We start from the raw sequence: 15816 nt of genomic DNA, 5'->3' as shown, positions 1-15816 counted from the left end.
TTGACGTAGAAGGCGGTTAAATTCCAATGATCAGTTGCTTGTGAAAGGAGATTCCAAGAGTTGAAATCAAGATTAACTACATGGTACGGATGGGTTTTTGGTATAGTGCGATGCTTCAAGGATCGGACTTGGGTGTGTATTAATGCAACATGGAAAGGTGATAGCGTATGCTTCTAGGCAACTCAAAAATCATGAAAAGAACTATCCAACACATAGACTTAGAGCTTGCAGCGGTGGTCTTTGCATTGAAGATTTGGCGTCATTATTTGTATGGGGTCCATGTGGATGTATTCACGGACCATAAGAGCCTTCAATATATTTTCAAACAGAATGAATTGAATTTGAGGCAGAGAAGTGTCACGACTCAAACCGATGGGCCGCGACGGGCACCCGGTACCTTACTCAACCGAGTACCAACGTAACGTATCTTTCTTATTACATCATCATATACATGTGACATACGGGCCTAATAGGCCAACATGATCATTTATAAACTCAAAACATAGGCCGACAAGGCCGTACAATCTTTCACGTATTCGACATATGTCTACAAACCTCTAAGAGTACATAAATGTCATAAAGGTCGGGACACGGCCCCGACATACTAATCAGTACATGTCCTAATCATATTGACCACATAAGCAACTCCGGAGCAAATGGAGCGCACCAAAACCTTCCGCTGAGCTGATAGCCTATTTGGAGGACTCTCGACCTGTCTATGAAATGAAATGTGTCAAGTGGTGGTGTATTTGATAGCAAATGAAACGTTATGTCCCCAGACAAAAGGGACGTCAGCACAAATGATGTACCGAGTATGTAAGGCACATAAATAAGTACAAAATAGACATGGAAGAAATATAGAGTAAATGACTCAACCTGTAAGTCTGGATAACACTGTAAATCATAAAATAGTTATAGCGTCATGCATATGCGTATGAATGTCATGTCGTGCATAGGTACATGTTTCATAACATCATCAGGCCTCTGAGGGCATCCCATCATATCATCTCGACCACTATGGGCAACATCATCAACGTATAACAACTGATCAGGTGGTGGTGCGTATATAACGCCATAACCTTTCCCATTATATTTTTCCATATCCCATATACATATATATATATATATATATATGCGTATATAACGCCATCTGGTCATGGGTCAATGTACATGTATAAATGCATGAAATGCATAAGAAATATGTTAATAAGATCTCTCAGTACATCATAAGACCATTATATCTCTGATTAATATCATGAAATAAACTTTACCAACTTACGTATTTTTGAGACCCATGAACAGATGATAAAATAATATGACACGTGGGGAATCAAGAACATAAGCATCTCTAATATTTCTATGAATAGAGTCGTATATGAAAATTGTGCATTTTCTCGTTTCGTTTGTGTCATATGGATCATGCCAAAAGAAATAAGGGATAGCCTTAACATACATGGAGTAGGAAAAAATTCATATGATATTCTTGGAAAAGGTTGCACCGTACTCCTTTAGAATCGCAAAATCCCGTCACTATTACGCAGTATAATTTCGTATGAATTTCTTCACAATTTTAAGAACTGTCGTTGCTATTTTAACATAAAGTACCATATGAACTCCAAAATCTCCTCCAAAAATGGATTTTTGATATCAATTGAATACAATTGTAAAGATGACTAACATAGTCATTCTTTCCATGTTTTTTAGGGCTAAGTGCATAGTATACTTTCATTTTTGAAATGGGGAATGAACCTTGCTGAAAATTTCTTATGGAAATCTCACATTTCATATCATCTCTCTTTGTTAGAGATGTATCTCTCTTTGTTAGAGATGTCTTTTATTATAATGGATGTAGGACCCACTTTATAAGGCTTACTTGGCCAACAATTTCCTCTAAATATGACACCTTGTTTTGTAATTCAATAGTCATTACTTTAGACATGGGTTGCTGCCACGTTGGGGTGGATTTAAGCTTATCCAAAGTTTATCCACCCATTTCCTTAATTACATGGTTAATCTTCCATCAAAAATCCGCAATTAACCAAATATCCACATAATTAAGAATTATCTCAAATTACTTAAAATACTACTCACTTTTGTCATACTTTATATATCTTACTATCATGGTCATGTGGTACCTTGTATGGCACTAGTCCATAAATATCGGGTATTTTAGCTCGGGCCGTATTATATCCCAAAATGTCAAACTTCGACGAAATTCATTTTCTTCGATTCGCTTACCCTCTCGCCTTCATGAATTTACTTATCCCTTGTTTGAAATAACATAATACTTATAATCTCAAAATAATCTCATTCTCGAGCTTACATCGATTAACTTACGACAAAACTTTAATGTACAAAAAAAAATGCGGGATGTAACATCTCATTTTCGAGCTTTCATCAATTTATTTATGGCGAACTTCCACATACGAAAATATGGGGTGTAACAAGAAGATGGCTTGAGTTACTCAAGGATTATGACATCGACATCCTGTATCACCCGGGGATGGTCAATGTTGTGGCGGATACTCTTAGCCGAAAATCTATGGGCAGTTTTGCTTACTTGGAGGCATATCAAAGGCCGTTGGCTAAGGAGGTTCATCGGTTGGCTAGTTTAGAAGTTCGCCTTGCGGACTCTAGTGAAGGAGGGGTGAGTGTGCAAAATAGGGCTGAATCGTCGCTTGTGGTGGAAGTCAAAGAGAAGCAATTCAACGATCTATTGTTGGTACAATTGAAGGCGGGGGTTCAAAAACATAAGACCATGGCCTTTTCTCTTGGCATGGATGATGGTACACTAAGGTTCCAAAGGCGACTATGTGTTCCAAATGTTGATGATCTCCGTTAAAGAATCATGACTGAGGCTCAAACTTCTAGGTATTCCGTGCACCTGGCTCTACAAAGATGTATCATGATCTTAGAGAAGTCTATTTGTGAAACGATATGAAGATGAACATAGCGGACTTTGTGGAAAGATGTCCCAATTGTAAGCAAGTGAAGGCCGAACACCAAAGGCCCGGTGGGTTGGCGTAGAGCATTGAAATTCCAATGTGGAAGTGGGAAATGATTAACATGGACTTTGTGGTAGGACTACCTCGCACTCCTCGCAAATTCGACTCGATTTGGGTAATTGTGGATCGACTCATGAAGTCAACACACTTCTTGCCAGTTAAATCTACCGACACAGCGGAACAATATGCTCAGTTGTATATCAAGGAAATAGTCAGGTTGCATGGCACTCTAGTTTCTATCATTTCGGATCGAGGGGCACAGTTCACGGCTAATTTTTGAAAGAAATTTCAGCAAGGTTTGGGTACTCAGGTGAATCTTAGTACAACCTTTCACCCGTAGACTGACGGGCAGGCAGAGCGGACTATTCAGACGCTTGAGGATATGTTGCGCGCTTGTGTTCTTGACTTCAAGGGCAGCGGGGACGATCATTTGCCACTCATAGAATTTGCCTACAACAACAGTTACCATGCTAGTATTCAGATGGCACCATTCGAGGCTTTATATGGTAGGAGATGTAGATCTCCTATTGGGTGGTTCGATATTGGGGAAGCAGAATCGATAGGACCAGACCTCATGCACCAGGCTATGGAGAAGGTTAAGGTCATTAAGGATCGGTTGAAAAAAGCTCAGAGTCGTCAAAAGTCCTATAAGGACGTTCGTCGCAGATATTTGGAGTTCAAAGAAGATGATTGGGTATTCTTGAAGGTTTCCCCCATGAAGGGTATAATGCGGTTTGGTAAGAAAGGGAAATTGAGTCCGGGGTATGTCGGACCGTACATAAACATTCAAAGGATTGGTCAAGTGGCGTACAAGCTTGAGCTACCACCTGAGATGTCATTAGTGCACCCGGTATTCAATGTGTTTATGTTAAAGAAGGTGGTTGGAGATCCGTCGGTTATTGTGCTAGTAGAGACTATTGAGGTATATGAAGAACTGACCTATGAAGAAATTTCAGTTGCCATTCTTGATAGGCAAGTCCGAAATCTAAGAAATAAAGAAATTGCCTCCGTGAAAGTGTTATGGCGAAACCAACAGGTTAAAGAGGCCACCTGGAAGGCCGAGGAAGAAATGAAAAAGAAGTACCCTCATTTATTTGAATAGCTATGTAATAGTTTCCATGAAATTAATTCCTATGAACTAGGTATCACTTGTACAGGCAGGATATTTCCTTTCTGGGAATATATTGCTTATGAGGCCACGGTTGGTGTTGTTTCATAATATGTTGCATCGTTGGATTATGTACATGTTGTTAGGATTGGTTTCTGGGATTCTCTGACAGGTGGATAGGCCAGTTACAAGGGAAACTCTGCCGAACATTTTGGGAATTTGGGGAGTTAGTCAAAAATTGGGACTACTAGTGTGTGTGAAGTAACAGCTGGGTCATGTTGAGTACTAATGACGGATTTAGACCCTCATTCGAGGATGAATGATCTTAAGTGGGGGAGGATATAAGTCCCTATAAAATTTCACCTAAAACCCGAGGTTCCGTGGTAACGAGGTAGGCTAATATGTTTGGTGATGGTAGAAGTTCTTCGCAACGAGCTTGCTCGCCGCGGTACGGACTTTTTGGGTTGAACAGTGCGCTAGGGAGTTAAAGGAAAATGTTGGCAGAAAAAAACATTTCTGCGGCCCACTATGCGGTCGCAGAATGGCCACAGAGTGAAGTTGAAACTGAAGCAAAATTTGTGGGCCATTATGCGGTCCACAGATTGCATCGCAGGATCGACATGAGGAATTCTGGGAGGAGATTCTGCGGTCCGCTTTGCACCGCATAATCGATATGCGGACCGCAGAACAGCCGCATACCCAGGCAGCGGTGCCCAGTTCCAGAGGGCCATTTCGCGGTCCATTTCGCGGACCGCAAAATTATTATGCGACCGCAGATTGTGTTTCAGAGCTTCATTTTTTTGGTTTTTATAACCCGACCCCATTTCGTTATATAGACTCCATGGACCGTTTCTTAAATAAGAACCTGACATTTTGAGAGTGAGAAAGTGCTCTAGAGAGGGAGAGAGTTCCTCAACTAATTGTTCTTCAATTCTTACTCAAATCTTGGAAGATTAACAAGGAAAAAATACTAGGTCTTCATCCTAGAGGTAAGATTCTATACCCTAACCCTCAATTTCGAAATTTAACTAAAAATAGGTAATTAGTAAGGAAATTCTTGGGTATGGTAGTTGTCCCTCTTGCATGCATGTGTTATCTAAGGGTGTAGGACGATTATTGGGCTAAAAATGGTAGATAACGGGTGGATGATGGAATCCACCATTGTAGGGCCTTGAAATCTTAATGCACACCTAGTGTTTGATAAAACGCTCAAATGAGCTGGAACCATGATCATCTTCCTAATTTTTGGTTCAATTTGTTATAATTCTGAAATAGATCGAAGTTGCTATAATTTTCGGAACATTTTAGTATTTAAGGAAGATCAAGTGAGGTATGTTGGCTAAACTCTTCCCATAGAATTGAACCGCACAATGTCATTGTAATTCCCAAGTTACTCATTATGAATCGATTTTTCCGAATAAACTTTGTGTCAAAAGACTTTTGTGTTCAATATGTATTCCCAATGCTCTTGTTAAGTTGTACTACTATTTGGTAATGTGTTCAAAATATTGGTTGCTTAGCTAAATGTTATGGCCTCATGTTGCGTTTCAAATTATAGCGAATGCCAATTGTGTAAGAAATCTCAATGCACTTAAGACTCTTGTTTGCTAACTTGTATGCTTAGTGACTTGAACGTAAACGCCTTGTTGAAAATCAATGATGATGGTTGAAAGTGAAAAGGTAAGCACAAAATATAAAATATGAAATATGGCCAACACGCCACACAAAAGGGGGATATTACAATTGTGACCACTAGTGCCAATGAAATAAAAAGATGTGAAAGAGGTATGAAATGGGATGATTGATAGAAGAGGACAATGTCTCGGATGCAGCGGCCTAGCCGATCGGGTCGTGATCGGACGCTATGCCGCACACATGGTGGTGATTGTGTTGGAAATTGAAATTGAAATTGTGATTGTGGTTGATGTCTCGTATGAGACGGCCTAGCCAATCGGGTTGTGATCGGACGCCATGCCGCAGACATGGTGGTGACTATGTTGGAAATTGTAAACGATGGAATATCGATACTAAAGGTCTCCCAACTTAAAATATGGAAATCACTTGAAACCTTGTCTAATTCCTAACTTGATGTTTTGGGTATTGTTTGAGACTTCCCATTGATTTTATGATTGTTCATTCTTGTTTCATCATTCGTTCTATTGAGAGGGTGCTTACTCATTTATACTAGTACTATTCCACATGTACTAACGTCCCTTTTGCCGGGGGCGCTGCGTCTTAAACGGATGCAGGTGGTTCCACAGCAGGCGGCTTTGATCGTTGATAGCGGTACACCCTCTCCCCAGCTGACTTGGTGAGCCCCACCTCATTCGGGATCGTATAAATTTTGTCCTTATGTATTATGTTTTGAGGTATATCCGGGGCCTTATTGTCGGCACTATCATCATACTCTTTTGTATCTATTAGAGGCTCCGTAGATATTGTGTGGGTGGTATGTCGGTGTTGAGAAAGATAAACTAGTAATTTTGGTAACTGCATCACACGTTCCGCACAAAACTATGAAAGTGTATGTATTTTATAACTTATAGCTGATGAAACTGCTGATAATGAATTGGTGTTGTTGTTCACATGAGTCTCCTCACTGTCTAATTAATGAAATAGATCTTCTCTTTATTTATGAGTAAGTTTGGGTAGAAGGTATTGTACAGTCTTGCTCGACCGAGGTCGGGGCGTGACACTAGAATGCCTGGAATGGGAACTCCTCGAGTTCATGTAATTCTGTAGGTCTACTTGTGCCCGCGGTTTCCATATCCAAATTCAACTGCCGCAGTGCCCATAAGGCTTTATGCTCAAGCTCCACCGAAAGATGGCATGCTTTTCCAAACACCAACTTATACAGAGACATACCAATTAGAGTTTTAAATGTTGTGCGGTAAGCCCATAACGCATCATCCAACTTCCTTGCCCAATCAGTCCGAGTCGCATTCACTGTCTTGGTCAGGACACTTTTGATTTCCCTATTGGACACTTCCACTTGCCCGTTCATTTGCGGGTGGTAAGGTGTGGCAACCTTATGGCGAACTCCATACTTTTCTAACAGCCTTGCGAACGCTCTACTTCGGTTCTATATACCAATAGGTATGGCATTTCCCCAGTGGATATCCTCGTGGTGGTTCGATAACCTAGTAAGGAGAAGGATAACTTCTCGTGCCATTGCCTATTATTGTCCACTATCTTCCGCAGACTCCTTTTGATGTTTTTGTTGGCTGGTTCAACTGCTCCATTCATTTGTAGCTGTAGGCTGTAGAGTTGCGCTGGACAATTCTGAACTTCTCACAAATTTCTCTCATGAGATCACTGTTGACATTATCTGCATTGTCAGTGATGATTGACTCAGGTATCCCAAATCGGCAGACGATGTTGTTACGAACAACATCTGCCACCACTTTCTTTATGACTGTGTTGTAGGTAGATGCTTCGACTCATTTGGTGAAGCAGTCAGTGACTACTAAGATGAAACGGTGCCCATTTTATGCGGCGGGCTCTATAGGTCCAATCACAGCGGCGAGCGGCCAACGCGAACCCATTACATTGAACTCATTAGGCGGAACCCAGATGAAATCCCCGTGAAATCCCCTTGGCTAAGGTGAAGCCGTTCATGTGGGGTCTGCATGTTCCCATATGTATTTCTTCTAACAATTTGGTTGCTTCAGCGGCATCTACACATCTCAACAGACCAAAGTTTGGGGTCATTTTATGCAGGGCTTCCTCGTCGAGGAAAAAGTGATTTGCCAGCCTTCTGAGCGCTCACTTTTGACTATCTGTAGCACTCTCTGGGTACTCTAATGTTTCGAGGAACCTTTTCATTTCGTGGTACCACGGTCAACATTCTGGCTCTTCGTCTATATGAAAGTAGTATGCATGTTGATCTCTGGTTTTTACCTCAATAGGGTCGATGTAATTCTTATCTAGATGCTAAATCATGGATGATAGGGTTGCAAGAGTATCGACAAACTCTTTATGGATCTTGGGAACGTGCTTAAACTCGAGCTTTGTGAACTTCATGCATAACTCTTTTACACAGTGCAGGTATGGAAGGATCTTAACTTTCTTGGTAGAACACTCCCCTTGGACTTGATGTATTAATAGATCATAATCCCCTATGACCAAAAGCTCTTTGATGTTCATGTCAACTGCCATCTTGATCCCAATGATGCACTCTTCGTATTCGACCATATTATTGGTGCAAGGGAACCTTATCTTTGCTGATGCTGGATAGTTTTGTCCTGATTCCGAAATTAGGACATCCCTAATTCCCACTCCTTTGAAGTTTGCCGCTCCGTCGAAGAACATTCTCCATCCAAGGTATGACTCTGCAATATCTTCTCCGGCAAACAATACTTCCTCGTCGAGAAAGTACACAGTGCGCAACTCATAATCCTTGTCCACTGGATTCTCTACAAGGTGGTTGGCTAAAGCTTTTCCTTTGATGGCCTTCTGTGTTATGTGCACAATGTCAAATTCGCTGAGAAGAATTTTCCATTTAGCTAGTTTTCCTATAGGCATTGGCTTCTGAAAGATATACTTGAGCGGGTCGAGTCAGGATATCAAATGCGTGGTGTATGCTAACATGTAATGCCTCAGTTTCTGGGCGATCCAAGTCAAAGCACAGTAAGTGCGCTCAATCAAAGTGTATTTGGCCTTACACGGTGTGAATTTCTTGCTTAAGTTGTAGATGGCCTACTCTGTCTTCCGCTTTCGTCATGTTGTCCCAACACATCCAAAATATTATCCAAGACCGGCAGGCACAGCAACAGTGGCTTCCTAGGCCCGGGAGGAACCAACACTAGCGGATTTGACAAATACTCAATTCCGTTGATGGCTTTCTGACACTCTTCTGTCTATTTTGTGGCAGCATGTTTCTTCAACAGCTTAATGATAAGTTCACAAATTACTGTAGACTCGGCTATGAAACGGCTGATGTAATTCAATCTACCCATGAAACTCATCACATCCTTCTTACTTTTGGGCGGTGGCAACTCTTGAATAGCTTTGATCTTTGAGGGATCTAACTCTATCCCTTTTTTGCTAATGATGAAACCTAGCAATTTTCCAACAGGGACTCCGAATGCGCATTTTGCAGGATTCAACTTCAAACTATACCTCCACAAACGTTCGAAAAACTTCCTAATATCATCAAAATGTTTTGAACTCTTCCGAGACTTGATGATGATGTCATCCACATATTCCTCGATCTCTTTGTGAATCATGTCGTGAAAGAGGGTTGTCATGGCCTTCATGTAAGTAGCGCCAGTATTTTTGAGACCGAAGGGCATGAATCTATAGCAGTAGACTCCCCTAGGTGTAGTAAAATCTGTCTTTTCTGCATCTTTTTCGTGCATCCGGATCTGGTGGTACCCAGAGAAACAATCCACGAGCGAATGCAGTTCATGCTTCACGTATTTGTCGATGAGGATATGTATATTAGGTAAAAAGAAATTGTCTTTTAGGCTGGCTTTGTTGAAATCTCGATAATCTACACATATCTTGATCATTCCATCCTTCTTGGGCACTGGGACGATATTCGCCAACCATGTGGGATAATTTATTGCCCTCACTACATTCACCTCTATTTGCTTGGTTACTTCTTCCTTTATCCTTAAACTCAAGTCTAGTTTGAATTTTATGGGTTTTTGTTTGACTGGTGGTCTAGCATGATCGATAGGCAATCGGTGCGAACAATATCAGTACTTAACCCAGGTATGTCATCATACGACCATGTGAATATATCAATGTACTTCGGAGGAGCTTAACCAATTCTTCATTCTGCTCTACTTCTAGATGGATGTTGTTTCGGGTTTCTTTTATATCTTCTTCGCTTCCGAGGTTGACCACTTCTGTCTCTTCAAGCTTAGGCTTTCTCTGGCTTTCCAGTTGTTCGATCTCTCTTGGGAGATTATCTGGCATCATACTCTCATCGTACTCCTCGTAATTTGGATCGCTTTGCTCGAGGGTTTCGTTATATGTCATAATCGCGAATGCAGGTTTTTATCGTTTTGATTACTGAAAAGAAAAACAAAGTATAAATGAAGCAATAAATAAATTTGCAATAATTTTAAGAAAGCAATTCTTTTCTTTCATCAAAAGAGCAACGTCTGAGCGTTCAAAGAGGCAAATAACAAAAAACTACAGACACGGTCCGAGCCTCAATTGACCGTGCGCTCTTTTCAAAACATTTATAATTCCACACTACCAAGACTCTTGGCGAACCAATGACGGGCTAACAGTCGAATTCTGCAAGTCCTCTCCTAGTTCAGATTCCCGAATGGTCGGTGACATAATATAAATTCCTTCACAACATTCCTCAAGTATGGTCACGAACAGCCTTTCCATTCCATCGACGATGTCGTCATCTGGCACTGAGCTCTAACACGTACCCGATAAACGCTCTGGCATAAAATCTCCTTTTTCCCGAAGCTACCGATACATGCCTTCTCAGTCGATGGCTGATACCGTAGGCCGACTCTTCCTTTCTGCCCATATGGCTCAATCAGCTCTATTATCCTGTCTGATTGGGCTTCCAGCTCGGTTCTTGGACTGTATCTGTATTTCATCATTTTCCTCATGGCCATCTTTGATCTATACGATGACTGCATTCTTAGGTTTTGCTTAGTCTCTTCTATTTCGGTGGTCTGCATGAACTCTACTGCATGGAAAGCGACCCCGTCTAATCCTTCTATGAACGGGACTGTGTGTTCCAGATAAGCTGATTAGCTCCATTCGTCGTGGACTACGATCTGTTGACACCCCCATTCGAACTTCATACATTGGTGTAGGGTAGATAGTACTGCCCCCTCCATGTGTATCCAAGGTCTTCCTAGTAATAAGTTATATGAAGATGAAATATACATCACTTGGAATAGTATGGAAAACTCAATTGGTCCACTCTGCAGTGCCAAATAAATTTCTCCAATGACATCCTTTTGCGACCCGTCAAAAGCCCTTAACCTCGCATGACTTTCCTTGACTTCTCTTAGATGGATACGCAACTCTCACAGAGTAGAGAGCGGGCAGATATTGAATCCTGATCCTCCATCAATCAGTACTGGGGACACCACCTTATCTCCACATTTGACAGTGATGTGTAGAGTTTTGTTCTGACCCACGCCTTAGATAGGAAGCTCATCTCTTCGGAAAGTGATCATATTTGCTTCGACCATTTTCCCAATTGTTGTTACCAGTGCCTCACTTATGTTATTGCTCAGTACGCTCACCCCACTTCACACTTTCATCAGGGCATCTTTATGACTGTCAGAACTCATCAGTAAATCCATGATTGATATTTGTGCGGGGTTTTCTTCAGTTGCTCCTAACGGAGTATTCTTTGGTTGACATCTTCCAAAATTCTACGGCCTTCAGATCTGTTATATTTCTTCTCTGAATCCGTACCCTTCCTAGATTCCCTCGGTTTATATCCTCAGGAGCGTAACACCTCCCTGGCCTAGTCATGCCGTGAGCCGCTGCGGAATCCGTCATATTGGCTTTCCCTTTTTGTTGATATGTCCACGGGACTGCTTTGTATTCCCGATCCTTTTCATCCATGGTAGCAGCAGTAGGCTGTTACTGGTAAGTCTGAACTATCACCGTAGGTTTCAATTGTACTGTGATCTTCGGAGTCCTTTAAGGTAGGACCATTGCAGCTTCAGCATTTTCTATCGTGACAATGGTTGTACTCACGCTACACCCTGCACCTCGTGTGGATATCCAGGTGCTTCCAGTCACGGCGGTTGCTCATTGTGGAGTCATGATCTCGAGAGACTATCGAGGTAGCTGCATGACTTTCACAGACCTTGACCCTCCTTCATTATCTTTACTTGTATTTCAGTTTTTTTTACTCTTTAGACACTGTATTTGACTATCTTCCATTGTAGAAACTCATGTACTCGGTAACATCCCGGTTTAGGGAGAGATTGTATTGGGTTGCGTATTTATTTATGTTTTAAAGATTTTCCTTAAATATTAACTGCTTCCGTATTTTGTTTCAAAGCTTTTGGTTATGTTGGAATAGTTGAGTAATTGGCTTGCCTAGTTCCACGATATGCGTCATCACGACGGTTGTTTTGGGTCTTGACAAATCTCAACAAAAAAGACAAAACACATGACAAGTAGGAGAGGTAACTGAGTACACTAAACGACATATTTCGTTAATACGAATCTCAGACTGTAATCATCATACAATTCAATTTGAATTTGCCAATGAACTACTCTCTTGCATAAATGTTTATCATAAAGGATTAAACTTCTAAATGCCGGACCTAATGCAAGTGTAGTAACAACAAAAAAACGCAGCAAAACAGCTGTAAAAATCACCCAAAAATGCAGCAAAATAGCCGACTCCTAAGCCTTCGAACTTCACGCAATCACAATCATTTTTTCTTCTTTTACTTCCAAATGACTGAACCTAGTATTTTTATTTGGATAGTATATGTCTAAAGTGTGTTCTGAAAGTTCTTTTGCCAAAATGCTTTTCTTTAAAATGAAGTTAATTCTTTTATTAATGTGATAGGCAAAACATGCTTACAGGATTGTATACAGAAAATAGAGAGCTTTAGACAAAAATATGATTCTCAACAAAAAGCATTAGTCACTAATACTAATTGAAATACTGTAGGTCCTCCAAAAGTGTAAAAAAAAAAAAAAGACAGTTCCGCTAAGGCTTAGTCCTCTCTAGTATAACTCTGTTCCACATTTTGCCAAATGTATTTTCAACAAGCATAGATTTTGATCTACATAAGCATGTAAGTAACATGATGAAGATGACATGTGCCTGAGGCACAACCAAAAATACAAAATGACATCCTACTTACATAAAGTTTTTTTTTTTCAAATTCTACTGAGTTTATGGGTGCAATATCAAATCCTTCCATCTTATTGGTGTGTAACTCTAAGTTCCCAAAAAAGAACATGGAAAAATAGAACCAATATGTAGTCCACTAATACCTCAATTTTATTTCAGAAATACTTTATTAATCAAAGTAAAACCACATAATTTTGATAGAATTTCCATTTTTCACAAGAAAGTCAGCCCATCTGCAAACATCTTTACTTCATTTTGGGCTTTAAGTTTCTTCTTTAGATCAGGATAATTTCATTAATAATGCACTGACACAATGCCAAAAGAATTTTCCAAACCCTACACGAATTAACCATGATCTTTCACCAAGTTAACCCAATTATCTATGCAAGATAATACTAGTTTACTTTACACCTTAAAAGAAACAGAAACTAACTTTTTATAGTTTATGCTCCCTAGGTTCCTTTTCCCTCCCTGAAGATTCTTCAATTCCTCTATTTCCAAATTGTCGGAGAAGACATATCAGATTCATATATGCTACAACGCCTCAACTACAGTCAAATAATGTCAAGTAAACCAACGCCTCAACTACACTCCCATAAAATGACTCCACAAACAACCCCTCTTTCTCCACTATAAATCTCCTTTAAAACTAGTAAAACAAACATTGCCAGAGAGAGAGAGAGAGAGAGAGAGAGAGAGAGAGAGAGAGAGAGAGAGAGAGAGAGAGAGAGAGAGAGCGCGCAGTGGTAGAATAAGCAACAAAAAAAAGGAGAAGAAGAGGAAAGAGAAGACGTGTAACATATGGTATGGACTGACCTTGATTGTTACTACCATCAGATGGAAAATTGATTGGTTGAATATCAGCTTGGTGTGGAGAGGAAGCTTCTCCAGGTGCACGAGCACAGAAGATTAGTATGTGAGGATCAAGTCTCAAATCGGGGTTGAGACGTTGAATTCGTGTAACGACGTTCTTGGTAATTTTATAAACTCTAACAAATCCGAGAAAGCCACATTACTGAACCCATGCAAGGATTTAAGCAAGTACAATTGAATAGTAAAACTTAGTTCACTGAAATTTTCACACCCCGGATATAACTCTTATGATTAAAATAATTGGACAATCACGTGTAATTGATTTTTTAATAATTTGAATAAAAATATTCAGAGGTAAATTACATAACTTAAACCCTTCAGTGTAGCATTGTCAATCTTTCTTAAATGGTGTGGAGATGCAAAAAGAAAGTGGGCTAAATATAATAGGTAAAATCAAACAAAATGAGTACTATTCAGCATCAGCATAACATAAGTAGCCAACTGTCTTAGTTCCCAAAAGATGAAAGCAAAATTGTGAAAGGACCCAGTTGAAGTAGCATTTCTATGAAAAAGGCAAAATTAGTATATATGCTAAGAATTGGCTCAATTATCTTTTTCTAATTTCACTTGCAAACAATGAAGAAAGTTGAGAAAAGCAAGAAAAGTAAATCCATAGAGACAGATAATTGATAATTATGTTAAACAACATATCAATAGATGGTAGGGGACCAGTAATGCACTATAGTCAATCAAAGTTTGCATTTTCAAAGAAAACTGATATGCATTTAGAAAAGCAGTACTTAAAGGTCAAACAATAGTAGAAAGATCAAGAGTTTCAAGACTGAAGGTTTTCTTTGAGAAAGCATATGAAGCAATAATGGTTTTCCCAACTTAAGTAAATATACTCATCACCAATAAGCATAGATAGATCTTCAAACCAACAACACAATATCTTTAGTAGTAAATCAGAATAAGCTCAAAAATTATTTGGTGAGAGCAGGCAAGCAGCTTTGCAAGCACATTCATGTGGAACTTTTACACATAAGATCATACAACAACAATTTCCAAAAAGACATGTAAAAATATCCAAACTTTAACCATAACAATAACAAGCACCAAGCAGATGGCACAGAGATAATTCTTCAAACCAATATATTTCTTCAAACCAACATGGTAGAAACTTTAAAGACAAAGCAGAACAAGCCCAAAAATTGTTGTTGAAAAAGCCGTCAAAAGCATGCAGCTTTTCAAGCAATTCGAGTATAACTCTTACATATAGATCATAAAAAATAAAAAGGGGCAGCCCGGTGCACTAAGCTCCCGCTATGTGCGGGGTCCGAGGAAAGGCTGGACCACAAGGGCCTATTGCACGCTGCATTTCTATAAGAAGTTGTTTTCATGGTACATATAGATCATATAACACAAAATTCCACAAAAATGTAAAAAAGGATTCAACCTTTAATCATACCAGCATCAACAACAACAAAAACAAGCACCAAACATATGGAACAGAGTAATGGGACTAGACACTAGGATATGTAGTTCAACAAAATAAAAGCTACGATAAAAATATCTAAGCATCTATTATCATATCAGAATAAATTCCACAAAGATAATGTAAAAAAGATCCAAACTTTAACCATTCCAGCAATATCAGTAACAAGCACCAAACAGATGAACAAAGTAAAGGAACTAAACAATAAGACAAGATGTTTAACAAAATAAAAGCAACGGTAAAAATAATATCTAAGCATCCATTATCAAATACCAAGAAAGAAATAGAGAGAAAGGGTAATAATAATACCAAAATGATCGACAAAAACCAAGACGATCTTCTAATTGAAGAACAGATATTAACACAATCAAGGATAGTAGAAAAAGATTAAAAAAAAGGCGTCAAAAAAACTTACATAGCAAAAATCACTGACGTTGGATTTAGGGATTTGGGGAGAGCATCTGGGTTGGGGAGTTTTATCCTCTGTGTTCAAAATGAAAGAGAATAGGAGCCTTATTTGGGGTATCTGATTGAGCCTTATTTTGTGGCTTCGCTTTGGATGTATTGACGTTAGTGGGGG

The 15816-nt window shown here is 39.7% G+C and overlaps 1 long non-coding RNA gene across 2 annotated transcripts; it reads right to left on the bottom strand.

Moving 5' to 3' along the window:
• Positions 1-411: 411 nt before the first annotated feature.
• Positions 412-15816, bottom strand: LOC108947873 (uncharacterized). Of its 2 annotated transcripts, none has more exons than XR_004511056.2 (3): positions 15652-15816; positions 13745-13917; positions 412-716 (listed from the first exon to the last, which is right to left on the bottom strand). It is a non-coding gene; the product is annotated as an uncharacterized lncRNA (long non-coding RNA). The 2 variants fall into 2 exon arrangements; XR_004511055.2 differs by having other exon boundaries at positions 412-712; positions 15652-15811.

This window comes from Nicotiana tomentosiformis, chromosome 4 (genome assembly GCF_000390325.3).
Source record: "Nicotiana tomentosiformis chromosome 4, ASM39032v3, whole genome shotgun sequence".
NCBI classification, from domain to species: Eukaryota; Viridiplantae; Streptophyta; class Magnoliopsida; order Solanales; family Solanaceae; genus Nicotiana; species Nicotiana tomentosiformis.
Note: the sequence above shows the minus strand (reverse complement) of the source record. Positions and strands in the feature narration are given on the sequence as shown.